Source organism: Pelodiscus sinensis, chromosome 3, assembly GCF_049634645.1.
Source record: "Pelodiscus sinensis isolate JC-2024 chromosome 3, ASM4963464v1, whole genome shotgun sequence".
In the NCBI taxonomy this organism is placed as follows: domain Eukaryota; kingdom Metazoa; phylum Chordata; order Testudines; family Trionychidae; genus Pelodiscus; species Pelodiscus sinensis.
The window spans coordinates 91,925,832-91,951,327 of record NC_134713.1 but is presented as its reverse complement, the minus strand read 5'-3'; the positions used below and the strand labels follow the sequence as shown (position 1 = coordinate 91,951,327).

General features: G+C 38.4%; 1 protein-coding gene across 6 annotated transcripts in view; it reads right to left on the bottom strand.

Annotated features, from left to right (window-relative positions):
* The window catches only part of LAMA2 (laminin subunit alpha 2), a 502,508-nt gene that overhangs the window by 236,382 nt on the left and 240,630 nt on the right, over positions 1 to 25,496 (bottom strand). The window lies entirely within an intron of this gene.

Below are 25,496 nucleotides of genomic sequence, written 5' to 3'. Positions count from 1 at the left end.
CACACACTGTTTTTGAGACATCTGAACTCAGGGTGAGATTTTCAAAATGTGGCTAATGGGATTTGAACCTTATTTCCTTAGGCTGTTGGGAAAATCTCATCCTTAATCCAGTATATTATTTATAATTAACTTCATCACTTTTAAAGTTCATATTGTGATAGTTAACTTTAAACTTCCACTCATGTCAACATAAAGGTGTTAGCTCATATAAAAAATATAAACACAAGATCTGCAGAGTGTGACAGTATGATTTATATACTACCTACATACATTCCTTTTAATTAAAGTGTTCCAATACACTATGCCTTCCTTCTGTCTGTTGGCAAAGTGTATTTTTGCTTAGTTCCAATGTAAATCAGGCTGCCAGGTCTTAATAAAAACAGGTACTGACTAACAATCTAAATATTCTGTTTTTCCATTCCAAACTTTTCAATAGTTAACAGGGATTCACAGTGCTTTGGATTTAATACAAATAGTGTAGTCTGAAGCAATGATTAATGTTATAGCTGGAAGATAAAATGTGATAAAAGAGCTATTGCTTGACAATAGTATTAAGAGAAAAATGATTAAAAGTGTTTAACTTAAGTTAGTATTGTTCAAACACATGTTGGCTAAGTCTACATTGGCCCCTTTTCCGGAAGGGGCATGGTAATTTTTGAAATCGCAATAGGGAAATGCGCGGGGGATTTAAATATCCCCCGCGGCATTTAAATAAAAATGTCCACCGCTTTTTTCCGGCTTTTAGAAAAGCCGGAAAAGAGCGTCTACACTGGCCCCGATCCTCCAGAAAAAAAGCCCTTTTCCGGAGGATCTTATTCTTTGAAGTAGGAATAAGATCCTTCGGAAAAGGGCTTTTTTTCCGGAGGATCGGGGCCAGTGTAGACGCTCTTTTCCGGCTTTTCTAAAAGCTGGAAAAAAGCGGCGGACATTTTTATTTAAATGCCGCGGGGGATATTTAAATATCCCCCGCGCATTTCCCTATTGCGATTTCAAAAATTACCATGCCCCTTCCGGAAAAGGGGCCAATGTAGATGAGCCCGTTGGGTAAAGGACAACTGTCTACATGATGTACCAGAAGTTTCTGGGCTATCACCTTTGCCTGCAAACAACACAGAAATAAGAATATGCTGTAAACTGTTACACATAAGTAGTATGCCTTTTAATAATCTTGTGTGTGAATTTACTTTCATGTATTGGGACTGCTAGTTACTCCATGATTTGCAGGTCCAGAGCTAGTAACTGACCCAGACTACTTGCAGTGCACTGTATCTACAAAAGTATGTTGTTCAACTGGTAATCAAGGTCTTCCCATTGCTGAGGAAAAGGAAGAGGAAACAGGCATACATACAATATACGCTAAATGTACTAAAACAGAGGCATTTCACAGAACCATTGCTACATGCTAAATCCATACAACTATACATGTGTGGGCTGTCAGGTGGGACTTTTAAATTGAAGTGTGCTCTTTATGGGAACTGGGTCAGATTTACAAAATGCAGCCTCTATTTGTGAGTGAACAACACCTCTGACCGAACATACATCTGTACGTGCCACCATCTTGCCTACTTGTGATGGGGTTTCTGCACGTAATTATATAAACTGCATAAGCAATTATTAATAACTGAGAAATGGCGGTCAGTTTGAGACTCTCTGTCTATATGACCTTAAAGGTATGTTAATAAACTAAGGACTTTTTCAGAATAGTTAATCAAAAACATTCCTTCCCCACAGTACAGTGCTATGTGACATGTGTAACTGTCCACAGAGCTTTCAGCTATCTCTAAGAAGTACCAGCTCTGCCATTGCTTCAGGATTCATTATGATTTTCAAAAATGGCCAGGCCTAACTTTACTTCCACTAAAAATCAATGGTAAAACTCCCCATATGACTTCAATGGGAGCAGAATTTGGCTAACATGGAGCATTTCTGAAAATCCCACCCTTTGTTTTTCATAAAATTGTGGAACATGGGTATCTTTTTTAATATGCCAACCACTATCAAGTGACCTGCTTTAGAGCCATATCAATATTGAGTTTGTTTGAACAGCTATCAGATTTACCTAAAAGCCATTGGATATACAGCTGGTTGCTGACTTTCCAACTCAAGAGGTGTCTATGCTGAAACAGTAGGTGAAGAGATTTTTCTTTGAAAATCACTTTAAATGTTCTTCAGAATGAATGAGACTATATTCATAAATGCAAGTTTAATGGAAGTTGTGTGTCTGTGTGCACACATGCACATTTTGAAAAGCAGCATTATAATTTCATATTTGTAATTCATATTAATACTGATGCCTATGCAACACTTTATGCATCTGATCTTCCAATGCCTATATACCATATTATTATATATGCACAAAGTGTACACTCTGGTTTGGTAGAGGATTATAAAACATTGTTGCTAGGGACAGAGGATCAATGATGTTTCCACAAATAGCCTGGAAGATATTTTGTTAAATTTAGTTTCTCTTACCAAATTGAAGATTTCTACTGGCATGCAAGGATAGCATGGAATAGACATAGCACTTTTTATTTCCAGAGGGCCAAGTCCTGAAGTCCTTAATCAATCTTCCTTCAGACAAAAAACAAAAAACAAAAAAAAACAAAAAACCACAAACAACAAAAAAAAAACCAAAACCACACCTCTCCATGGGAGTTTTGTTTGAATACAGACTTCAGGATTTAGAGTGGAAGGTTTTCTTTTTTTAATTGAATCTTAGCACATATTAAAAACCTACTGTTAATTCATAATCTAACTGGAACAGTTGATTGAAGAGATTACTTGTGCTCGGTAATGATATTCCTATCCGAAACCGGTAAAAATCAGTGAGACACAGCTTGGTTACTGATTGTCATGGAGACTTGGTCTTCTCACAAGGGATAAGTGACTGACAAACCTCTAAAAGTACAGACTTTGAGCCTTTGAAGTTCTGAGCCACCTCAGCTCTCACTGAAATCAGTCCAATTAACCCAATTTAGTGAACTGCACTGAAATTATGGGGAACTCAGGATGTTTAGCACTTCAAAGGTCCTGTGCCAGAGAATCAGAGAACAAAAGTGGTCACAATGTGCTCATAAGAATCAAAGAATCAATGCAACAAGAGTGTGTTCTTGAGAGTAGTGCTAGTGAGGTTATTAAAACAAGTGTTCAATAGTAAGTGGATACTATCTTTTCCCTGCTGAACTACTTGTTTATGTAAAACATGCCATGGAAGTTTTAGATTCAGTTACTACTTTAGAAAAAAAAAAGACCCAAAAACGTTCCAATGAGAACCAGATCAACATCTTAGAGTTTTCAGACTAAGCCCTCAACTGTAGAAGGGATCGCAGTGTTATTAAATGGTAGCACTTCAGTAAAGTGCAGCAGAGGGGACTGAGCTACAATATTAAATGTTAAGAATAATCTGAGTAAAACACAAGGATTTCCAGTACAAATGTTTCAAATTAATTCAGTTTTAGCTAAGTAAGGTTCAGCAAGCCAATACAAATGCTTTATCAGCAAGTCAACGTCCTCCAGTGGTCACTAGGTCACACCCAAGCCAAAGAATACTTTAAGGAAGGGGAACATACATTATTTTTAACATATGCTCTTAATTCATAGAATGGAATTCCACAGTATCCTTTCAATATCATGAAGACTAGGGGCCCTGCAAGAGGCACCTCTGCCACCTGGGACCAGGGAGACCTAAAGTAAGACTCTGATATTTTTACTCTTCCTGTCTCTGATTGGACTCCACTGGAAGAATGGAGCAAGAACAAAGACAACGTTGGCTCAAGGAGCAGGAGAGTCCCTTGAATTTGTGCTATTCACATATTGTTACATCTCTGATCATCTTCCCTAATGGTTGTATCTTAACATTAATGTCATAAATTCCAATGCATTTGAATTATACATAGTGCAAATCATGACCTTTTGATTGCAAATTAAACCTCTAACCGCTGTGTGTGTATGTGTGTAAAATATATCTTCATAGCCTTCTTGGTTGAGATAATTTAAGTGTTTCTATGACTTCCTTTTAGTTTAGATATGTACCATAAACCACCGGTGTCTCCTTACACAGTGTGGTATTATTTGCTGTTTTCTAAGAAAACAGGAGTCTCTGTTTTGCAAAGGCAGGCCCCCAGGACATTGTGGAGTGTCTACTAAGAGTTCAAAGCAGGGTATGAAAGCATTGACTATCCACCAGGATGCAGACTGCTGCTATTCTCACACTCTCTTGGGTGGTACAAATATTTATGCAGCTTTAGATTCTTAATTTTAAATTCATTCCCACACAAGTTAAATAACTGTGTTTTTCTTGAAATCTATCCAGGCAAAGGGTGACTTTAAAAAAAATCATTATCCTACATTGTCCTACTGTCATTGTCCTATTCAAAATGCTTCTCAACTCATCTTCAGTTTTAGGGATGCCACTTCTCTTGGACACATTTACCTCTTTTACCTCATCTACCTGCTTTTATCTAACCTATAGTTTCTCTTAAGCAAGTTGAAATAAATCCTGAAACTGAATTTATATAAAAGTAGTATGAGAGTACAATGACTCCCAAACCATGGTTCATGGACCTCTGGTGATCTGTGGGGCACTTGCCAGTCCCATGGCACTGACTCTCCTTATTTCCGGTGGCTGCATTTTATGAGGACACAGCAAAGTTTCACAAACATGTGTTAACAGTACTTTTCCACATAAGTAGCAACTGTCATCACTACAGGGATGGTAAGCAATCATGAGTAGGAGGGGAAGCGTCTCCTTGCAATCATAAAAGAAAAGGGAAGTGGTACATGTGTTTCTTCTTTCATATATATTATTGTTGTTTATATAGCAACCCAGACATGTATCACTTACCTAACTCAGATCAGTCAGGGTATGTCTACACTACCCCGCTAGTTCGAACTAGCGGGGGTAATGTAGTCATCCGCAGTTGCAAATGAAGCCCGGGATTTGAATTTCCCGGGCTTCATTTGCATGAAGCTGGCCGGCGCCATTTTTAAATGCCGGCTAGTTCGGACTAGCTAGTTCGGATTAGACTTCTAATCCGAACTAGCTGTACACCTCGTTCCACGATCTGTACGTTCCACGAGGCATACAGCTGTACGTTCCACGAGGTGTACAGCTAGTTCGGATTAGAAGCCTAATCCGAACTAGCTAGTCCGTGCCGCGTGTAGCCGCGCGGCACGGGATCCGAACTAGCCGGCATTTAAAAATGGTGCCGGCCGGCTTCATGCAAATGAAGCCCAGGAAATTCAAATCCCTGGCTTCATTGCAACTGTGGATGACTGCATTACCCCCGCTAGTTCGAACTAGTGGGGTAGTGTAGACATACCCTCAGTGATATAATCCTTGACTCCAGCACATACCATAGGATTTGAATAGTGTAAATCCACCCCATCACAAAAGAGCTTCAAAAACTAAAGTTTTGTAAAGTTATGACCAAAAGCCACACTACCCATTCCAATTATAATAACCATAATCAATAAAGATTAATTGAGAGAAGGGGGGTTGAAAGGATTTCAATCCTGAATGAATCTGGTTTGGCCTAATGTATCAATTTAGCAGTTACTTTGGAAGTGAAGTGGCCAAAATCCTTTTAGATATCTTGTGTATGCATAAACTTGATCCAAAGTGTCTCCGAATATTGTAAAGAATGAGCTATTTTTTGTTACTGTTGCAAACCATACTAACAGAGCAGCATGAACTAACAGGTCTTTCCCATTTCTAATATAAGAGACCCATTTTAGAAACTATGATGAATAGTTAAATCAGAATTTACATATAGAGCTATTTTCTCTGGTGGAGTTCATCTTGTCAAATGATTAATAGTCCTTTGGGGTTGCTCCAAGATCACCTGGGATATGTGATTTCAGCTTCACTTATATCTGAAAGGTAAAAATATTAGCACCTTTTAGAACTGTATTTAGGTAACAGAAAAAGGAACACCAGGTCAGGTATTAATCTGTGTGTGAAAAAATAGTATGGTGTGTATGATGCTGCAACAAAATGTCTTTGAGATTGGGCAGGATTGAAAATAAAAATACAGGGAAGGAAAAAGGTTTTTTACTGACATAGTTTCAGGTATCCATTGAATATATTCACTGAATCTGTGATTCCAGAGACAAATCTAATTGGGATAATCTGCTAATCAAATACCCAGACAGCAAAGGCTTCTCAGAAGATCTGATACAGATACTATGGCTATGTCTACACTGCAGAGCTTTTCCAGGATATCGGAGGTATCCTGGAAAAGCTCTGCCACATCCAAGGAATGCATCCACTTTTTTGGAACAGTTTCCAAAAAAGTGGATTGGTTCTTTTGGCATCCCTGTATTCCTCATTGTACGAGGAAGAAGGGATGTTCCAAAAGAGGAGGTTTTTCTGAAATTTGGCCCTGTGTAAAAAAAAAAAAAAAAGCCAAAAAAGATGCGCACATTGCAGTTCGCAATGTGTGTAACCTTTTCTGATTTAACTCCACAGTCTAGACATAGCCTATGAGTATCTGGGCTTACAGACTCAATGTAGCAAGCCCATGCTTGTCTATCTACGCTGCTTGAAACATGGGCTTACAGTTGCTGTACTCTGGTCTCTCAGACATGCTAGTGCATCCATATTGCAGTACACAGACCTTCTCATTCTGGTGTGCGGCTTGAGCTGCTTCACTGAAAAATGACAAAGCTTGGACCTGACTGCTTCCCCAACCCACTCTGGCAGGGTCTTAGTACCTGGGTTCTGAATGCTTGCTGACCCAAGTAAGGCTAATGTGCGGATGGATGAAAGAGGGTCTGGATCAGAACCTGGGCTTTTTGTGCACTGCAGACATCTCCTATGTGACATGTGAATGAATGAAGTTTAAATGACTTGGGACACTTCAGTATCCACATGGATGCTATTTCTGATGGACTAGCTCAAAAACTGCTATTTAATCTCTACATTAATTTTGCCACAGCTAATTTCTGGGCAAGTAGAACTCAAAGGCCTCAAGAATTTTGTGTGCCCAGTTTCAGTGTCCAGATGAAATTTGACACTATGATAAGTGTCAAATAAGAAAAGTAAAACAAGATATTCTAAAAATGTTATAAAACTTGCAAAAAATAAAAGTTATGCCCCACCTCAATGTAGTGAGACTGGGTAACTTTTCCCAGACTAACACAGAGAGACCCAAATTGCTGCCATATTCTACACACGTGCCATATGACGATAATATCCTGGCAACTAAGAAAATGTCATCTTAAAATAGAAAGCTACATTTCCTTGGGATATTGATCTAAACTAGCTGAATTCTGTAAAAAATAGAAAAATGAATAATGTAACTTCAGACATGGGAATTTATTAAGTGACTTGGTACAGTCAGACCTAATACTCCCTACAGGAGGAAGATTTCTTAAATCATTTTGTTTTTATATCACTAAAATCTGCTACTGAAACCCTCTTTTAGGAATGACTACAAAGTAATTAACTTGTTATGGTGTTAATATGATGTATTTTTGTACAACAAAATAATGTACATGACTCCCATAGCCCTTCCACAAGATTTATGAATTCTATAGCTCTTCCAGATGGGAAATTTTAATAAGGACTTTGTTGAATCTAATAAAGTTGCCTCAATTTTTAGAGGCTTTGTTTTAAAGTTGTTGTCACAACATAGTCTCTAACCACGTATTTCACCCAATTCACTCATTCACACACACTGAGTTATAACTTAACTCCTAGTGTAACACTGTTGGTCAAAACATTAAACACTTTAGCCACCCTCTTTGGATGGTACAATTCTAGCAGCGTTGGCTTGTATGGAGCCATGCCAGTTCACACCAGCCGAACGTCTGGACTCTTGAGTTTATCTGTGGTTGTTATTGCTCTCGACAAATCTGCATTCTGTGGTCTGGACTGGCTTTCTAAGCCAATACTATGCTGGGAGTGTGTTGTGAAGTTAAGAACTAAATACCGCAAGGCATTTGGGACAGTACACAAAGTAGCATTCACTGCTACATCCTTAAAAGAGCACACAGAGTTCTACCACAATCATTAGTCTTAGACTGCCAGCTGGTGCAGAAAAGGGATGAGGCTATGGCCTTACACTCTTTTTAGGGAGCTTCATATAACTCATGACTCTATTGGAACCCAGTTCTGTATTCAGCAAATAATCTAGCTGCTGCAACACAGAACAGGGAGCAGTATGGCTGTTCTCTCTCTGCTATGCTCTCTATTTCCCCTGTATGAACCCATTCAAGAGAAGGCAAAATATGGCCTTTTAAAGTGAGATTCTTCCTGTGTCAGTGATTCTTCTCAGTATTCTTCTGTGACCTTTTGTCTTGTGTTTTCCCTTCACTCAACCTTATTAAGTGATTTTTAAGACTGAGTACCCATATTACTTGAAATTTGTCTCCTTGATCCATTGCTTATGCTATGCTTTAGCACAAAGAGCAGCATGTGATGGATGTATCTGAAGTTAAGACCTAGAACTAGTGTAATGCCATAACAATATATGGAGTGAAGCTGCTCTGAGCCTAAGCCTAAAACAAAGAGAATTTTAAAATGTTACAATCTTCTTGAAGCCAATCCAGGAAAAGACCGATTAAATCCTAAAATCCTCCAGATTCCTGGCATTGCTGACATAAGGGACGTGATTAGCTATTGAAACTGAATGTCATGTGGAGACAAAAAATAAACCACTAAGAGAAAACAACAATAAAGGCATTCAAGAATTTTATTATTTATTGTCTCAAAAATATTTTCCTTACATCTGACACCAAGGAGGGAGAAATACAGTAAACCCAAACTGGCTAGACTGAACCTTAGCATTATGTCCAGCTTGTAGCTGTCCTGCCTAAGAAAGGGATTTGGGGAGGAAAAGCGTCACTGTTCCTTGCCCTGCTCCAAGGGGAAAGTGATTAGCTACAGCCCTTGTCTAAGATGCTTATTTTCCTCCCTTTCCCCACCCCTCACGCAAGGAAGCTCAGCTTGGCCTGCCTGCCCCTCTATAATCCTACCCACTTAGAAGAAAGACTTATGAAAAAGTCATGCTAGTGTCACAAGAAGCACTGACGCAACCACATCAGATCTGGAGTCCTACTCTACTCTCATTCCCCTGCAGAACCATAGAAAGGCCAGTCACACTCAGGTTCCAAGATAACAGAACATTTGAAAGTGCTCCTGAAGCTTGTGGGAAAGGGCTGTTCCATTACTTAACAGCTATTCTATACCTCCAAACAATTTTCAATAATAATACAGAATTAGGTGGGGAGGGGAATAATACAAAGTAAGGGGAAGGGGAAGCAGTCAGATAGGCTTTCAGCCTCAGTCATCACAGAGTCCCTGTTTTCCTTAAATATTTGAATGCCCTGTTTACAGCCTCTAAACATGTTCCCTAGAAAGTGGTTCTGAGCACAGGTCTTGGCACCAGGAACTAAAGGGTACGTCTAGACTACAGAGCTTTTCTGGGATACTTGCTCTGCCGTGTCCAAGGAAGGCATCTGCTTTTCCGAAAAAAATTTGGAAAAGCAGGCACGTTTTTTCAGCATCCCTGTTGTCAAGGCTGTTCCCCACTCTGGCACAATGAATGCCATGTGCATGCAAAAGTGGGGGCCCACAAAAGCACCCCAAAACCTAATCTCTACAGGCTTTGGTACAAAAACTTTCCCCAAAATCCTAATACCCGGACTTTGGGAAATAAAAACAACTGCCACCACTCAAGTATTACAAGGAAAACCAGAGAAGAGGTCACTTAGGAAACCTCCTCCCTAAAAACCTCACACCTCAGGGGTACCCCAAGTTCTTTTCCCCAAAGAGCTTGAAAAAGAAGAGAGAAAATACAAGCTTCAGTTTGTGGTAGCTGTCCCCCAGTCAGAGGCTTGCAGATATCCAGAGACAGATTTCCCATGATACAGATATGAACCAATACCAGGTTGTTTTAAAAAAGAAAGAACTTTTATCATCAAAACAAAAGCACAATTACAAGCATAGTTGTAATGGCTAGATGGTAAGAGTCACCAATTAATATACTCATGTAGGATCCCCCTGTGGGCCAAAACGTATTTACAAAAGAGAGGAAAAAACATTTCTAACAGCACAGACATCAGATCCAAATTCCCAAACCAGAAAACAATAAAACCTGACAGATTTATTTAGACTTTACTCTACTTACACATTATGAAGAGTCTTTTTCTTGGAGAGACACATGTCTTCTGTCTCCCTCAGTATCTAGAGAGCAAAACTGGCTCAGAGACAAAGGAGGGAAAACCCAAAAATTCCTTTGTCTCAGTTTGAAATCCCTACCTGCATTTCTATTGGCTGACTGCTACCTGGCTAGGTCCAGGGGACATAGTTAGCCCGATTCCCTGGGCTGCTGGCCAAGCCTCATGGTTATGACACCTGTAAACCTTCTTTTACGAGGAAGAAGGAATGTTTCAAAAGGGTTTTTTTTCTGACATTTGGCCCCGTGTAGATGGGCCAAATGTCAGAAAACCCTCTTTCAAAAGAAAAGCAAAAAAAGATAAGCAAATTGCAATTTGCGTATCTTTTTCCAACTTTTCTTTGTAGTGTAGACACAACCTCCATGGGTATTCTCCTTTCAATGCCTGTGCTTAATTCCACGCTAAGGAGAATGTCCTAAAAAGAGATTATTCCACAGTCCCTACCTCATATCTCTGCTTCTCCTTTATGAAGAGTAAAATAAAATAAAATAAAATAATAATAATAAAAATACTTACCAGAATACTTCTAGAGCTCAATTTATGCTCCCTTTTTCACACAAAATTTTTCCTCTGATTTGCAGTGTGTCTCTTGATTGCAGTGTGTAACCTACATTCTATGTTGTGCACCTGTTTCATGAACAAAACTCCCAGTGCCCTCAGAGCTACTGCAGAATATCTAATACAAATCCACACTGTAGATCAAGTAGCAGAATTTTAGCTGTATTTTTAGACACTCAAGGGAAAAAGGAAAATGTTTTGTTCTTTGTGGCTAAAACCATCTTTTTTCCTTCTTTCTTTTCTTAGATCTCAAATAAATACTGGCAAGGGCTTCTTTGATCATCAGTGTATTTCTACAACTTTTCTCAACCACACTCATTCCAGCTAAAAAATTAAAAGCTTAATGAGATCATGTGTTGTAACCGTCTCTTTCTGAGTATCACTTCATTTCTTCCACAAGCCTCTGGTCTCCTGAGTTTGGAGCAATTGGAATTTCCTCATGTTCCACTGGCACATTAATAATAATTATTAAAAAAATTTACAGGAGACTTTATGGCTTTCAATGAAATGTAAGCCTCTAGAGATAACAACAAGAGTCTTGGGAACTTTGAAGAGCTCACTGAACTTTCCTGCATGTCACATATTAATAGTTGGCCCAGTTTGCTGGAACCCTTTTTATCTGCTCTGAACGGGATGTTGAATACTGTCCTAAAGAGGGATGTTTATAAGGTCATCCCAAATCACTGGGAACTTGCATTTTGTTTACACAATCAACATAATTGAAAATCATACAAACAGAAGAATAATACTTGTTTAATTTCTATTGTCAATTTGCTGTGATTTCTGTGTAGGTTGTCACATGTATCAGAGAAAGGGAAGATAGATGGATTGTCTTTTAGGCAGTAATAATACTACATTCTTAGCATTTTTAATATTTGGCTGTATTTCTGATTCAATTGTTTATCATTTCCTGATCTACTGCTTGGTCAAATTTCAAAGTAAAGACATTTTCCTGATGTTCTCAGATCACCCACAGCAAGTACATTGTAAGATATGGTGTCTGGATAACTGTGTGATAAAGACTGCATATCTTTACCCTCAAAGCTAATGATCATACTTTATTGTTAGTGTTCCTTTCACATTAATTAGTTTGGAACTCTCATTAACACTGACCATAATAACATATTATAATGTAGGTCATACCCTACCATAAGCATTAGACTGTGATTCAGCATGGATGGTAGCATTCGTTATGATGGTTGTTTTCAATAATAAGGTGGATTTTTTTCATTACTATAAAGTGGCATGCACTGCCTACTTAGAGAAGGTGAATTGCAATGGTAACAAACTCCCAGGATGCTTCAGGGCAGTTCAAACAGATGCTGGTAATCTGAATGTTCTACAAATAAGATGTAAAACTCTACTGTAATAACACCTAATATAGCACTGTTTTATTATTTATAAAATTTTAATCCTTCTTTTACATGAAATCAGCCTGCTTCTGAAGGGTGATGATTGACAACGAGAGAAGAGAAATCCTCAGGCCTAAATTTTCAAACACAGATGACTGAAGTTAAATGAACATCAAGGTTAACTGCCATCAAGAGTATGTGATTCTCCAACATGGAGTCAGATGCCTAACTTTTCAGATGTGTCAAATTCTGGTCCTGAGACATGAAACAACAGTGGCACTCCAGCACTTGATATTTGATATTTTTTGTGTAGCTTTTTTTAGAAGTGTACAGCTTCTCCCAAGTAAAATTGTGGGTGTCAGGCACAGCACATCTACTCTTATAGTCTTCTAGACTCACAAAAAGATATTTTCAAAAGAACACACACAGCTTCTTTTTATTATGGTCTAAGAAAAGAGCAGGATTCTAATACTATCAGGCTATGAATTTCTAGAGAGCATTGCTAAATTCTGCACTCTATTTCAACCAAGCAACCCAACTGAAACCAATGGGAAAGAAAGTCAGTGAGAAAGACTAAGGAAAGAATTTACTGCTTATTGGCTCTATCTCAAGACTCCATGGTGATTTATTTACATACATTGCGTAAAAATCATTCCTTTGATCAGCACTGTCCCTTCTTCAATACCAAAGAGAGCACAATTGCACATGATGTATATCCTGTTCATACACAAAACTATCACTAATTTTAATGGGAGACCAAGAGTGAAACCTGTGCTGAACATGTACAAGAGAACTGTATTGAGAGTCAGAGAATTTTGCCCATATTTTACAATTTACAAAGAGTCTTCAGAGCAAACAGTGGACATTCTGGAAAATACTTTTGAAGTTTCTTTCTATTACATTGTTGAAAAGGTAAGATTCTTTTGTGCCAATGACTCACAAAGATCTGTAAAACAGTCATCTGCTAAATAAAAGCGGTGGCATGTATGTACTGATTACCCATATCAAAAGATGAAAACTACATAGATTGAAACATGAGTTAAAGAATTCCTTTACTACACAAAAGTGAAAAGAGGAAAGCAAAAGCACTCATGTTGAGAATTGGCAGCATGACACTCCACAACAAGGTTAATTTGGTACATGATGTAATCCTAGCACAGAGCATATTGGAATCACCTTATTTCATGAAAACAAATAGAGTATCAGAAGCAAAGTGGAATAAGATGAAATTTACTGCACATTTTGTGAGAAAAAAATACTGCTATATTTTAAAAAGTTGCCTGCAGGAATGCAACTTTTAGCTATGATCCAGAATTACAGATAGTAGCCTGAAAGATATGCACCAGAGCTAATTGAAATTTTTCTGACAACAAAAATATCTTGTAAAAAATGCAGGTTCAAAAACATTTAGAAAAATACATAGATTTCTTCATAATTTCCTAGCTCTTGAAGAAAATTAAATTTTTGGTATCTTTTAAAATATTTTTATTTTATTTTTGCTTAGTTTTGAAATTTCACAAATACTTCTTTTGCCACTCTCTATCTCTTGACGGATGACTGCATTTTATCACATGTTGCCATGTGGTGTTTTATGATTGGATAAGAGAAGCCATCAATACAGAGGGAAGAGGAGGTTTGTTTACCTATAACTAGAGATACTTTGAGATGTGTAGTCCCTATCTGTATTCCACTGCCTGAGGGTTATGTGCATTTGCTACGTGTGAGGAGCCAAATATCAAACTGACCTGAAACTAAATCTTTTTTATTCAGTTTGACAAGCAGAATATTTCATTTCAAGTAGACCAAACCTGAAACAAAATTTTTTATTTTGATTTTCCCAGTGGTTGGCAAAATTAGAATTTTGCAGGGAAACGTTTGGATGGAAAAACCCTAATGCAACTCTAATACAGATTTATAAAGCACACTTATAAAAGAAACTAGTGGCACCTTGGACCATGTTATTTCTTATTTTTAGTTAGTTAGTTTCCATGTTTATAGAAATTACAATCCCATTTTATGTAGTTTTCCTCTTTTGTGTGTCTAATAATGTTATGCATTCATATATTTCTTAGACAGATGTAACTTACATTTATATAGATACACACATATGTTACTTACAGCAGGCTAAGAAAAATGTGATTGGACAACATATTATGAAAGACACACAAGAGGAATGCTACATAGAATAGGAATTTTATGTGTGTCTGCCTGAACTCAGCATTTATCAATATAAAAAAAATCAATGAAGAGTTAACTGAGATGCTCTTCAAATCACAGAAGACCTTAAAGAGTAATGTGATACAAACTTTTTTCCAGAGAGGACTTCCAATCCCAGCAGACTAAACAACATTAACTCACATATTTTAATAAGACCTCACAGCTGACCAAACATCATAATATCCAAATATTCTCTTTAAAGGCATCTGTTGTCTCTAACTTACAGCATAAATTAAATAAAGTCATTTTAGCCAATTAATTTTATTAATTTTGGTTTCATGGACTTGGCAGTTAGGAAATCTCGTATTTAAAGTCATTAATAATAAAATATTGACTCATTTCTTCACATTTGTATGTACTAAAATAACTAACAGTAAACTGTACAATTATGTTTAGATCTAGATAAAATATCTGTACAGCAGACTTCCAATAATCCGGCACCTTTGGGACCCAGGGGGTGTCAGATTATCGGATATGCCGGAGTATCAGGAGGTACTCTAGCAGGAGGGCTGTGATGGGTCTGGGGGGAAAAGGGGAGGGGCGGGCAGGGAACGGCATGGCGTGGGGCGAACTGGGTGCTGGTGAGGGGCAGCACTGTGGGACCAACCTGGCAGCACCCCAGCTGCTCTGCCCCATGGCTTCCCCAAGTCCGCCGCTGGTCACTTCAGCAGCGGTGGACTTGGGGAAGCCGTGGGGCAGAGCAGCTGGGGTGCTGCCAGGCACTGAGCAGTGGGGTGAGGGGCGACCCTGCAGGATCAACCCGGCAGCACCCCAACTCCTCTGCGCCACATCGCTTCCCCAGGTCCGCAGCTGGTCAGTTTCAGCAGCAGCAGCAGCGGACTTGGGGAAGCGGCGCGGAGAAGCGCCAATTGTCCGGCTGGCTGGAGCACTTCCAGGTTCCAGTTGGTGCCAGACTATTAGGAGTGCCGGACCACTGGATGCCGGACAATTGGAGTTTTACTGTACTATATAATACAATATAAGAAAGAGAGTAAGTAAAAAAGTTTGATCATCTGACCTTAGAGGAACCAGAAGAAAATTAAGTGATAATTGCTGATGTGGACTTCTGTAGGGTGGAAGATAAGTTGGTGGATGAATTCCAGAGAGTACTCTCCACATCTACTAATACCTCTGCAGACATGCAGTGTAATAAAATGTAGATGTAATTCTAAGAGTCCTACCTCATTAAATACACAACAAAGTTTTTGTCTACACTGGCAGATGTAAAGCACTGGCAGTTACAGTGTGGAACATGAAACACTGCAGGAAAACTGCTGCTGCATGTCCACACTGTGTTTCTTGAGATAGTGGAGCACATCCACATTAGCAGCTCTTGCAACACCACAGAGAAAAGTGCATTGTGGTAGTTATCCCACTGTGCAACTGGCCAGAGGGTGCGTCGGGAAGGGTTTGCTATGCCGCATGGGGCAGGTACAGCTTCACACAATGCAGATTTCCTAATCCCAGTGCTCCCTGGACACCCTACTACATTGACAGCTGCTATTCAACTGAAGGGTGCGGTGTGGGGGCAGAGAGTGTGACAGAGAGTGTGTGTGTGTGGGTTAAGAGACTGTGTGTTTTGGGGAACATCAGCATGCTTTCCTGTAGGTTTAGACAGCAGCAGAAAACTACCTGTCCTGAGGCAAGAGGAAGGGGAAATCCCGACATCAGCCACATTGCCTCCCTCCCTGGCTCTAAGCCCCCTCCACACATACACATGCACACAAACACCTGCCTCTGTGTTCAACAGCAGAAGCATTCCACCTGACAGGTTTACTCTGTGTCCCGGAACACGCCAGCACAGTATGCAGGCTGTCCGAAACAGCACTTTGAAAGGGGATACACATGCCTGTCAGGCAGCCAGCCGAGCTCAAAACAATGAGCAAGTGGGATTATGGGACATTTTGAGAGGCCAGTTACAACACAGCAAACAACTGAAGTGTCTGCCTTGACACAACAGCACTGTAGCCACCGTGCAAAAAGCTCGCGGAGCTTACCTAGAGAACTTACCTAGAGAACAGCAATTGCAGAGTTAGTGTGTGCTAAGTGCCTTGCCAAAGTGTGCATCTGAATGATAAGGTGCTCTGAATGATATGGAGATATTTTGATATGAATTGTATTATTTGAGAGCATCATGTGATCATATAACTAAAGACAGTCAGACTGTATATTCCATTGGCTGACTGGCTCTGGAAACTGAACTATACTTTCATTCAAGAAGATAGCCACTCCTGGTCAAAGTAACTATCTGCTGGGACTGGATGACAGGGGATGGATCATTTGATAATTGCCCTGTTCTGTTCATTCTCTCTGCAGTATCTGGCATTGGCCACTGTTAGAAGACAGGATACTGGGCTAGATGAACTTTTGGTCTGATCCAGTTTGGCAGTTCCAATGTTCTCTTGAATGTACTCTGGCATCACCATTTCAATAACATTTAATTCTTATTTAAAACATGAGCAAATTAATGCAGAAAGTAAGCTATTGTAAACATGTTCTGTTCCTATGTAAATATCTCTTCTCCACAATTAGCTACATTTCTTCTAGAAAACTCTGAAATGCCTCATGATATTTCACTTCAAAGTTTCAAAAAACTTCTCTATGGAAAGAATAAATTAATGAAAAAACCAAAAGTTTATTGATGTTACAACTCTCCTGCTTCTCCTCCTCCTGCGCTCTCCCTTCACCCTCCGACCAAAGTGAGCTTCTTGCACAATAATTCCAAGGGCTAATAGGACTAAACAAATAAAACAAACTTTTCAGTCAGAAAAGATATTCTGCCACATAGCAATGCCTCTGAAACCCTGCTGATTGGAAAGGCACATAGATACGAATCAGAAATTCATCCAGCCATCTCAGGAGATGCGGGAGGTGTTCTTCATACAGTGTGAGGAATACTATAAATATCTCCTGTAAAAACAGGAAATGTTCAGACAGGTCCATATTTAAAAAAAAAAGCTTCACCAAAAATAACTGTAAATATACTCATTTGGGTAAAACAATCATTGGTGCCTATTCATGCATGCTATCTGCTCTCATTGCTGTCGCTCTTGTCGATCTGAAGTTGAGAGGTAATGGCCCCATGATTCAAGGAAACTGCTGAACTGTGTACTCAGGCTTCAGTTTGAGAGATGGGTTCATTTATCATCATAATAAGCTATTACCATTGATAGGTCACAACTCATTGAAGAGACAGCCACTCTAATTGGCTCAATTTCGTTAGCTTTGGATGTGCCTCAAGGAGTCGGAGATGAGCAGTATTTTGCAGGTAATATTCAATCACCCAACAAACTGCTTGTTTAATAATTCATCACATTGCAAATTGGGGTTCTATCAAATTACTCCCATTTCAATCTGCAGAATGTCTGGTCTTAACACTTTCATCTCTTGGGTCCATGGAAATAAACAGAACTTTTAAAAAAAAAAAGTTAGCTTTGATGCACTTAATGCATATTTAAAATCTCCACTGAGGTTTCCTTTCTAAAGAAATTTGCTGTCATTAGTTGAATTATCTCTCTGAAAAACAAAATCTTTGGCCCCACCTTACCCTCCAGTTGAAGATCAAAATAAGGCAGTGAAAGCTAATGGGAACCTAAGGGAAAGCAGCTCAGCTTGCATTCCAGGGTTTAACTAAGCAATATGGACCCATTCGGAAATCTTTTGCAGCAGGTAATGATAGAGTAGAGGAGACGATAGCCCAAGGGCTTTTAAAAGACACAATATTCTAGCTGGATGATCAGATAAAAGCATAAGTCATTCATGTTATTAGCAACTTTTGTTAATGTTTTTTGCTTTTAAAATTGTAGAAGAAAACAACTGAAATATACGTAACAACTACAAGCTTCCTGCCGATCTGTTGTTTTCCTATTAGCTCTGACTGGCATTTGTTTCTCAACATTTCATACAGAATGCTGTTTATTAATCCAGGAAAAAAAATACCACTTTTCAGTCAGTCAATCAGAAAACTCCAGTTTTTAGTAATGAACTCTCAAAAAGGCCTATCTTATTTTCTTCTATAATTATTGATGATCCTGAATGCTTGGATAACTTCTGGAAGACTCAGACTATTATTATTAATTAATAAGCCAATTTTTTCAAAAATTCCTAGTGATTTTGGGTGCCTTGACTTTTGGGTGACCAACTTGATACATTTTAAAGGAAGGATTTTCAGAAAGTGCTAAACACCCAGCCTCTAAAAATCAAGCCATGTTAAGTAATCTATTTAGTTGATTTAGACAAACTGGGGGCCTGACTCTCAGATTTTATTTTAGGCCTATCTAATCCATCTAGAGACAACTAGATCAAAGTTCTCTAAGGGACTGTTAATTCATGTTTGAAGACTATCCAGTAACTATTAGTCTATAGTAGGTATGAGAGATAGACTACTATCTTTTGCCATGGTCTAATTGTTTGTGTACTTTTTAAAAAACACTGGGGATTCTGGATAATTTATGGAATTATATATTCTATTTTAAAATAGAAGAGAAAGAACAAAGGGAAAAAGAAAATCAACTTTTGTATGTGCTTGAATCTAAACTTTTTATTAAATCTGGATTTTTCCTATCTCTTGAATGACATTAAGATATTAAGAGAAATTTAATTTAAAATCTTTATTTTCCCTTCTACTCACCCCTCTTGGACACCTTGGAGCCCGATAAGTTGTGGTGCTTTATAATGACAGTGTTAAAAATGAGCAAACTCCACTTTTGATTAGAGTAAGTTAATAAGATTAGAAAGGTAATAATAGTGAACTATATGTTTTTGTGCTATGTATTGATAACTGATACCACAGTACACAATTTTGAAATGCCATTAATAAGATGTCAAACAGTTCTATGAACCAACTGAAAATCCATATGACTCTTCAAACTCTGCAGACAAGTCCTTGGAAAATATACTTGATACACTCCCCAAGACTATCCAGGTTTGTAAGGTGTCTCACCACACCTATTTTTTAGAATGGGAGTCTTCCCTGCACTTTGAAACCACAATCCTTTGGCACCATAAGCACTGCTTTCCAGACCTTTTGATCTGTAAACCTTAGCAAAAGGCAAAGACCAGCCAAAGGAACACACCAGCTGGGAAGAGTCAAGTCAGAATCACCACTTTGCTTAATACTACAGCACTTCTCTATCTTTCTAGGAAGACAAGGGTAGGTTTATTATCTCGATTATTACAGGGATTTAAGTGATAGCGAGTAAGAATATTCAAAACAAATAGTTGCATATAAAACAAATAACAAAATAACAACATACTTTCTAAAGACTAAACTAACAATTTATACTCTTATCTAAATAGGCTCATCTCACACAAAGTTCTCTCCAGTGATTATTTTCAACCAAGCCTGATGAGACCTCTCTTTCATGAAGCAAATTTATTGTCATTTACTTTTTAGGTGAATAATGATTATGTTATATTTGTCCCCCAGATGAACTAGAGCAAGCTTTTGGTGCAAACCTCAAGATAAGGTTCTCCCAAACCACTGTTACTTTTTCCCGTTATTCTTCTTTCTTAGAAAGTTTTACAATCCTTCACTAGCATTCTGTTCAGACTGGGGAGAGGAGACCCTCTTTGAACCATACAATACTTAATTGACGTGTAAACAGCAAAATAGATAAATATTTCCTGTCTAACAGAAACCTGTTTTTCACCTCTGCTGGTGACCAATCCCTGGAGAGAGATGTTAAAAACATAATTTTCAGCATACATGTATTTCCATACACAGCATACTTACAGGCATACATACACAGCATACTTACAGGGGGAGGAGGAATAGCTCAGTGGTTTGAGCATTGGCCTGCTAAACCCAGGGTTGTGAGTTCAATCCTTGTGGTGGCCATTTGGGGCAAAAATTCATCAGGGATGGTGCTTGGTCCTGCTGTGTAGGCAGGGGACTGGACTCAATGACCTTTCAAGGTCCCTTCCAGTTCTAGGAGATAGGCAATCTCCATCAATTTAACTTAAGGCATTTCACAATGATCCTAATGACCAATTTAACAACAGCCTTTATTTGAGAATTCATATGACATTCTTTGGTAAACTAGAACATACGGAAATACTGTGTCCCACTCTGGGCACCATACTGGTGAAAGTCATGGACAAAGTGAAGGAAGTACAGAGGAGAGTAACAATAAATATTAAAGATCTAGAAAACATGACCTACAAGCAGGGGGTGCTGATGGAACTGTCAGGTGCAACGGGGCTGGCTCTGCGCTCATGGAAGGGATAGAGCCTCAGGCAGAAGGGACGGGGATGTAGCAGCCAGCCCTCCATGTTGCTTGTGGCGTGCTGCTGCCCGCCCCCACAGCCAGTCTCCAGAATCCCCCAGAGCATCCCCCAGCTGCTGCAATAACGATAGTACTGGCAAGGCCAGGAGCCCTGGGCCATTTTTAATCACCAACCCCGAGGCAGTTGCCCCTTTTGCCTCCCACCCCCCATCCTTGTCAGCGGGGCTGCCTACAAGGAAAGACTGAATGAACTGTGTTTGTTTAGTCTAGAGAAGAGAAGACCAAGGGGAAACATGATAACCGCCTTCAAGGTTCTAAAAGGATTTTATAAAGAGAAGGTAATACATTTTTTTCCTTAATCACTAAGGACAGGGCAAGAATTAATGGGCTTAAATTGCAGCAAGGGAGATTTAGGCTAGACATTAGGAAAAACTTTTGAAGTATAAGTGTAATAAAAATCTGCAACAACTTACCTAAGGAGATTATCCATCACTGATGAATTTTTAAGAATAGGGTAGACAAACATTTGTCAGGTACTCAACTACATGATCTATTAAGGTCCCTTCTAGTCCTACAGTGTGACTGTTTGTGTTTGCCAGACACAGGAAATCCCTATGACCCCTCTGTATCTACTTAACAGCTGACATTAAGAAGTTGTTGAATACAGTTATACATTTGAATTTTATACAAATCTAAATTAAAAAAATAAATTCGTATGTCAAATTTGAAACATAATTAAATCATATACACCTTGCTGTATACCCATTTGATTTTACATCATTGTAAATAAATATATAACATTTTATCTATCAGAATTGATAAATAAGTAAACTAAAAAGGGTGTTGTGTGTGTGTGTGTCTTAGGGAAACTAGAATTATAAATATTTCAACAAAATTCACTAGGCCAGTTATGACATCCAACAGTGCTATTGATGTTATTTGTTAACATTTGAGGTTTTCCAAGAAGTGCCAGCAACTCTCAAAAGAAAAGATTATCAAAAAATTAGCTTCCAATAGCATTTTGTCATCTCAACCATCAAGAACTGTAAAGCAGAGATTGCTTTCCTTTCTCAGTCTTGCAGGGAAAACAAGCCGAAATGTTTTCATACTCTGGTATCAAATTGCAGTTATTGTGTCTCATGATCTAGAAACAGACTCCAATTTTTGCTATCTGAAGCTCAACCATAGGAATACTAGATAGAGTTTTGAGGGTCTAGAGGCATTAATAATTTAGGACAATTGATCTTGGTGTTTCTGTTTCAGTCCATCATTGTATTATACATGCAGCTTTATTGGGAGGGCGGTTCTGTATGATCTGTATTCTGCAATTTCTTTTGCATTCTGTCTCTTGCACCAGAACTGCACCAAAAATGAAAATACATGGAATGAAATAGAGCATACAGCTCTGTTATACATAGAATAGTAAGAAACTTACACTATTTTTGTTTTTCCTTAAATCATGGTGAAGTGCCACTGCACAGATTTCACTAAGCTGCACCTGCAATCTTTTTCAAAGCCAAAACTTCCATTGAGGTCAAAAGGAATTTTGACTGAATAATAATACCAAACAGCACAGGGTCTTAAAGTTATAGCATTTTTACCATGATGTTATATTATACATCTCACATCGGAGAATCAGATAATTTATTTGTCCATCTACAATTATCCATTTGCTTGTGCAATTTCTTTGGTGTAGCTGCACATTATTTTTTCAGAAACACCTTGAGATGCAAATGTTTTAAAATTTAGCCCTAAAGATTAAGCCTACTAATGGAATAAAACTAAGGCTAAATTATTCCCTTTACTCCTTTATGCTGCACAGCTGATACAGATCAGACAAAACATTAAAGCAGCCATTCTTTCGGGGTCTACACAGAAGGATAATATCTATGCATAGTGGAAAGAGTTATGGATAAAACTGTAGCATTAATTCAAATTTTTGGCACTTGGAGCTTTAAGACAAAATTATATTAACTTATCCACTTTTCTTTCAAAGAGAGTAAAAAATAATTCCTAGCAGAAGCAATTGTTAAAGGCAGTTTTACCAAAAGAATCTTTACAATAGGTAATACGTATCTATGTTTAATAGAACAAAAGCACTTTCTTTACTAGGCAGGAGCTCTTAGGGTATGTCAATTAAAAACCCACAGTTGGCTCATGCCAACTGACTCAGTCTCATGGGGCTTGGACTCAGGGGTTATTTAATTGCAGTAGAGATGTTGAAGCTCAGGCTGGACTCTAGGATCCTGTGAGCTTGGGATGATCCAAAGCTTAAATTGTAGCCCGCCCCAGCTGGAATGTCTAGACATTTAGACATATCCTTACCAAGTAATTACGAGTGCCTTAATCTAGAATGAAAATGGCAGCCCTAAGACGGACAGAAAAGCTATTATAAGAACCCTATTAAATCTTAACAGCAACCTGGTGTAAACTTCCTTTGTATTAAAATAATCCAGTAGTTCCCAAATTATATTGCTTCAAAATAATCCAAATAACATCCCTCTACTTGAAGACTAAACCAAACCTTCAGATTGTTACTGTAAACCAATAAAAGCTAAAGCAAGAATCAGAAAACTCTAACTTTGGTTTTAAAAAACTCAAAAATCTGCATGTTATATAACCGAAGGACAGCATCTATTTTGTGTGTTTAATTTGGTAAAATTTCCTCTAACTTCTGCCATGTTGGTAGTGATATAGTAGTGTTTTGGTTGTTTAGAAAAATAAAAACCATCAAGATGTTACAATAATTTTCTTGCATTCTTGTCCCATAATCTTCTAGTCATTTTCATACAAAGAAGAATTCTAATGGAGTGACCTACAGCCTCTTGGTGCTCACTTTGTAGCCCAACATTTTTAGAGAAACTAGAATCTGTCACAGAAAAATATCATTTAACTGCCGTGTCATTCATTCTTAAGCAAAGCTCAGGGTTACAAACTCAGTACAATCCCTTTTTATAACACTTTTGTCATTTGACAGCACCACTTATAGGTAGGTCAAAAACATGCAGATTGAAAATATGTGGCAATCAGTATTTTGGAGACGTACGCACAACATGCCAGCCTTATGTTAGAAGAAGCCTTTCAAATAAGGGTCTTGTGTTATGTTGAAAACTAGGATCTTTCAATACAAAACAGTGATTCTCATAGTGGTATGTGGATCCACTCTGAAAAAGCTGCTACCAGGCTACTCCAGTTTGTTTCCTTACTGGCTCCGCGGCCACAGAGCCTCACGGCTCACATTGGCTATCGTTTGCCATTTGCAGCCAAGGGGAGCCGCGGGAAGTGGCGTGACCCAGGCCACTGCTACCCACAGCTCCCCTTGGGTGCAAACAGTGAACCACTGCCAATGGGGGAATCAAGGCTCTGTGGCTGCAGAGCCACTAAGTAAACAAAATGGAGCGGCCCAGTTGCAGCTTTCCCAGAATGGGTCTATGGACCACTTTGAGAAATACTGATATAGAGGGATATTTGTCACCGTGTTGTACTCAAAAGTTATTTTTAGAGAAAACTTTTTAATGAAATAGCTAGAGATTAAAAGAAAGAGGGTTGAAATTGTAGAATGGACCCCAGAATTACAGATTACAGTAAACTTAAATGTACGGATATAACACTTGTTAAAACCTTCCTCAGCATACTTTTAAGACTTACATTCTTAGGTAAACACACCCACCTTAAAAAGAAATTATTATACTTGTAACACAGCTAGGAGGCATAGTTGAGAAGGGCTGGTTTAATCCAGTTTCAGCTATTTAGAGAAATGTTTTATTGAGTTTACAAATAAGAATGTGCAATACTCCATTTCCATAGCAATACACTAAATCATCCAAGCTAAGAATGTCATCATGACTATAATTTACATGATGTAACATGACAGTTAAGATGTACTGTGGTAATTTGTGAGTGCTTTCAGTATTACTGTAGTATCAAAAATTTATATGGTTCAGTTATTAAGGCAAATTGTTTCATTCATACAGAAATGTCTGACAGTAAACCACAAAGGACCTCCAAATTACACTGAAAAATGCCTTCCATGTTCAGACAATTTGCACAAAGTCTTCCCATTATTTTGTTCACTGAATGGAAAAGGAAGAAGTTTGGCTGTGCAAAGTTTTTACTGAAGTACAGGAAAAGTTCACTATGTGTGGAAGGTAAAAAAATGTCCCTTACCCCAGCTGAATGGGTTTTGCTTTAAGCATCTCATAGCCACATAGAAAATGCTCACATTCTTTGGAAATGATCCTGTTTAATCTTCACATGCTCACTTACCTTCTGTCATGTTGATTTCCAGCCAACAGGAAAAAAATAGGCAGGCAAGACTGAAGAGACTAGAATGGAAAATGTGCTGAAGCACACTACAGTTTCAAATACTTCACCATAACCAGAAAAAAGCTCAAGTTCTGAACACAGTCCTCAATTTCAAAGACTGACAGAAAACTCATTTTAAGAGTGCACCTCATCTGATAACAGAAAGTCTCTGGACAGCAAGTCTGATACTCAAATCATTAAGGAAAACAGGAGATTTCCAGAGATTTTAGTGCGGTAACCTTCAGAGGTCAGATACTTGTGTGTTTACATATTTATGTGTGTGTGTGAGAGAGGAGTAAGTGGACCTGAATAAAGATAAACATAAAACTGGCACAAACTTTAGCACAGCATCTTCTCAGTTCAGGGGCAGAGTTCCGTAGACAAGCATTGAATTTTGTAACCTAATTCATAACATCTGATATACAATTTACATTTATAAAAAGTAGGAAAGGGAACAGCCTTTCATATCCAAGAACAAGGTGGAAAGAGAAGAGGGCAACCTGAAACATATATCCATATGCCAGCAAATCCATTTGAGAGATAACACTGCAAATTATCTGAGGTTCAGTAAGACCTGACAGCAAGCAACTCATGAGGTCTCAGAACTGAAATAGTTTATTCTGCTTTCCCCTGATGCTTTGTGTCTCATAAAGTT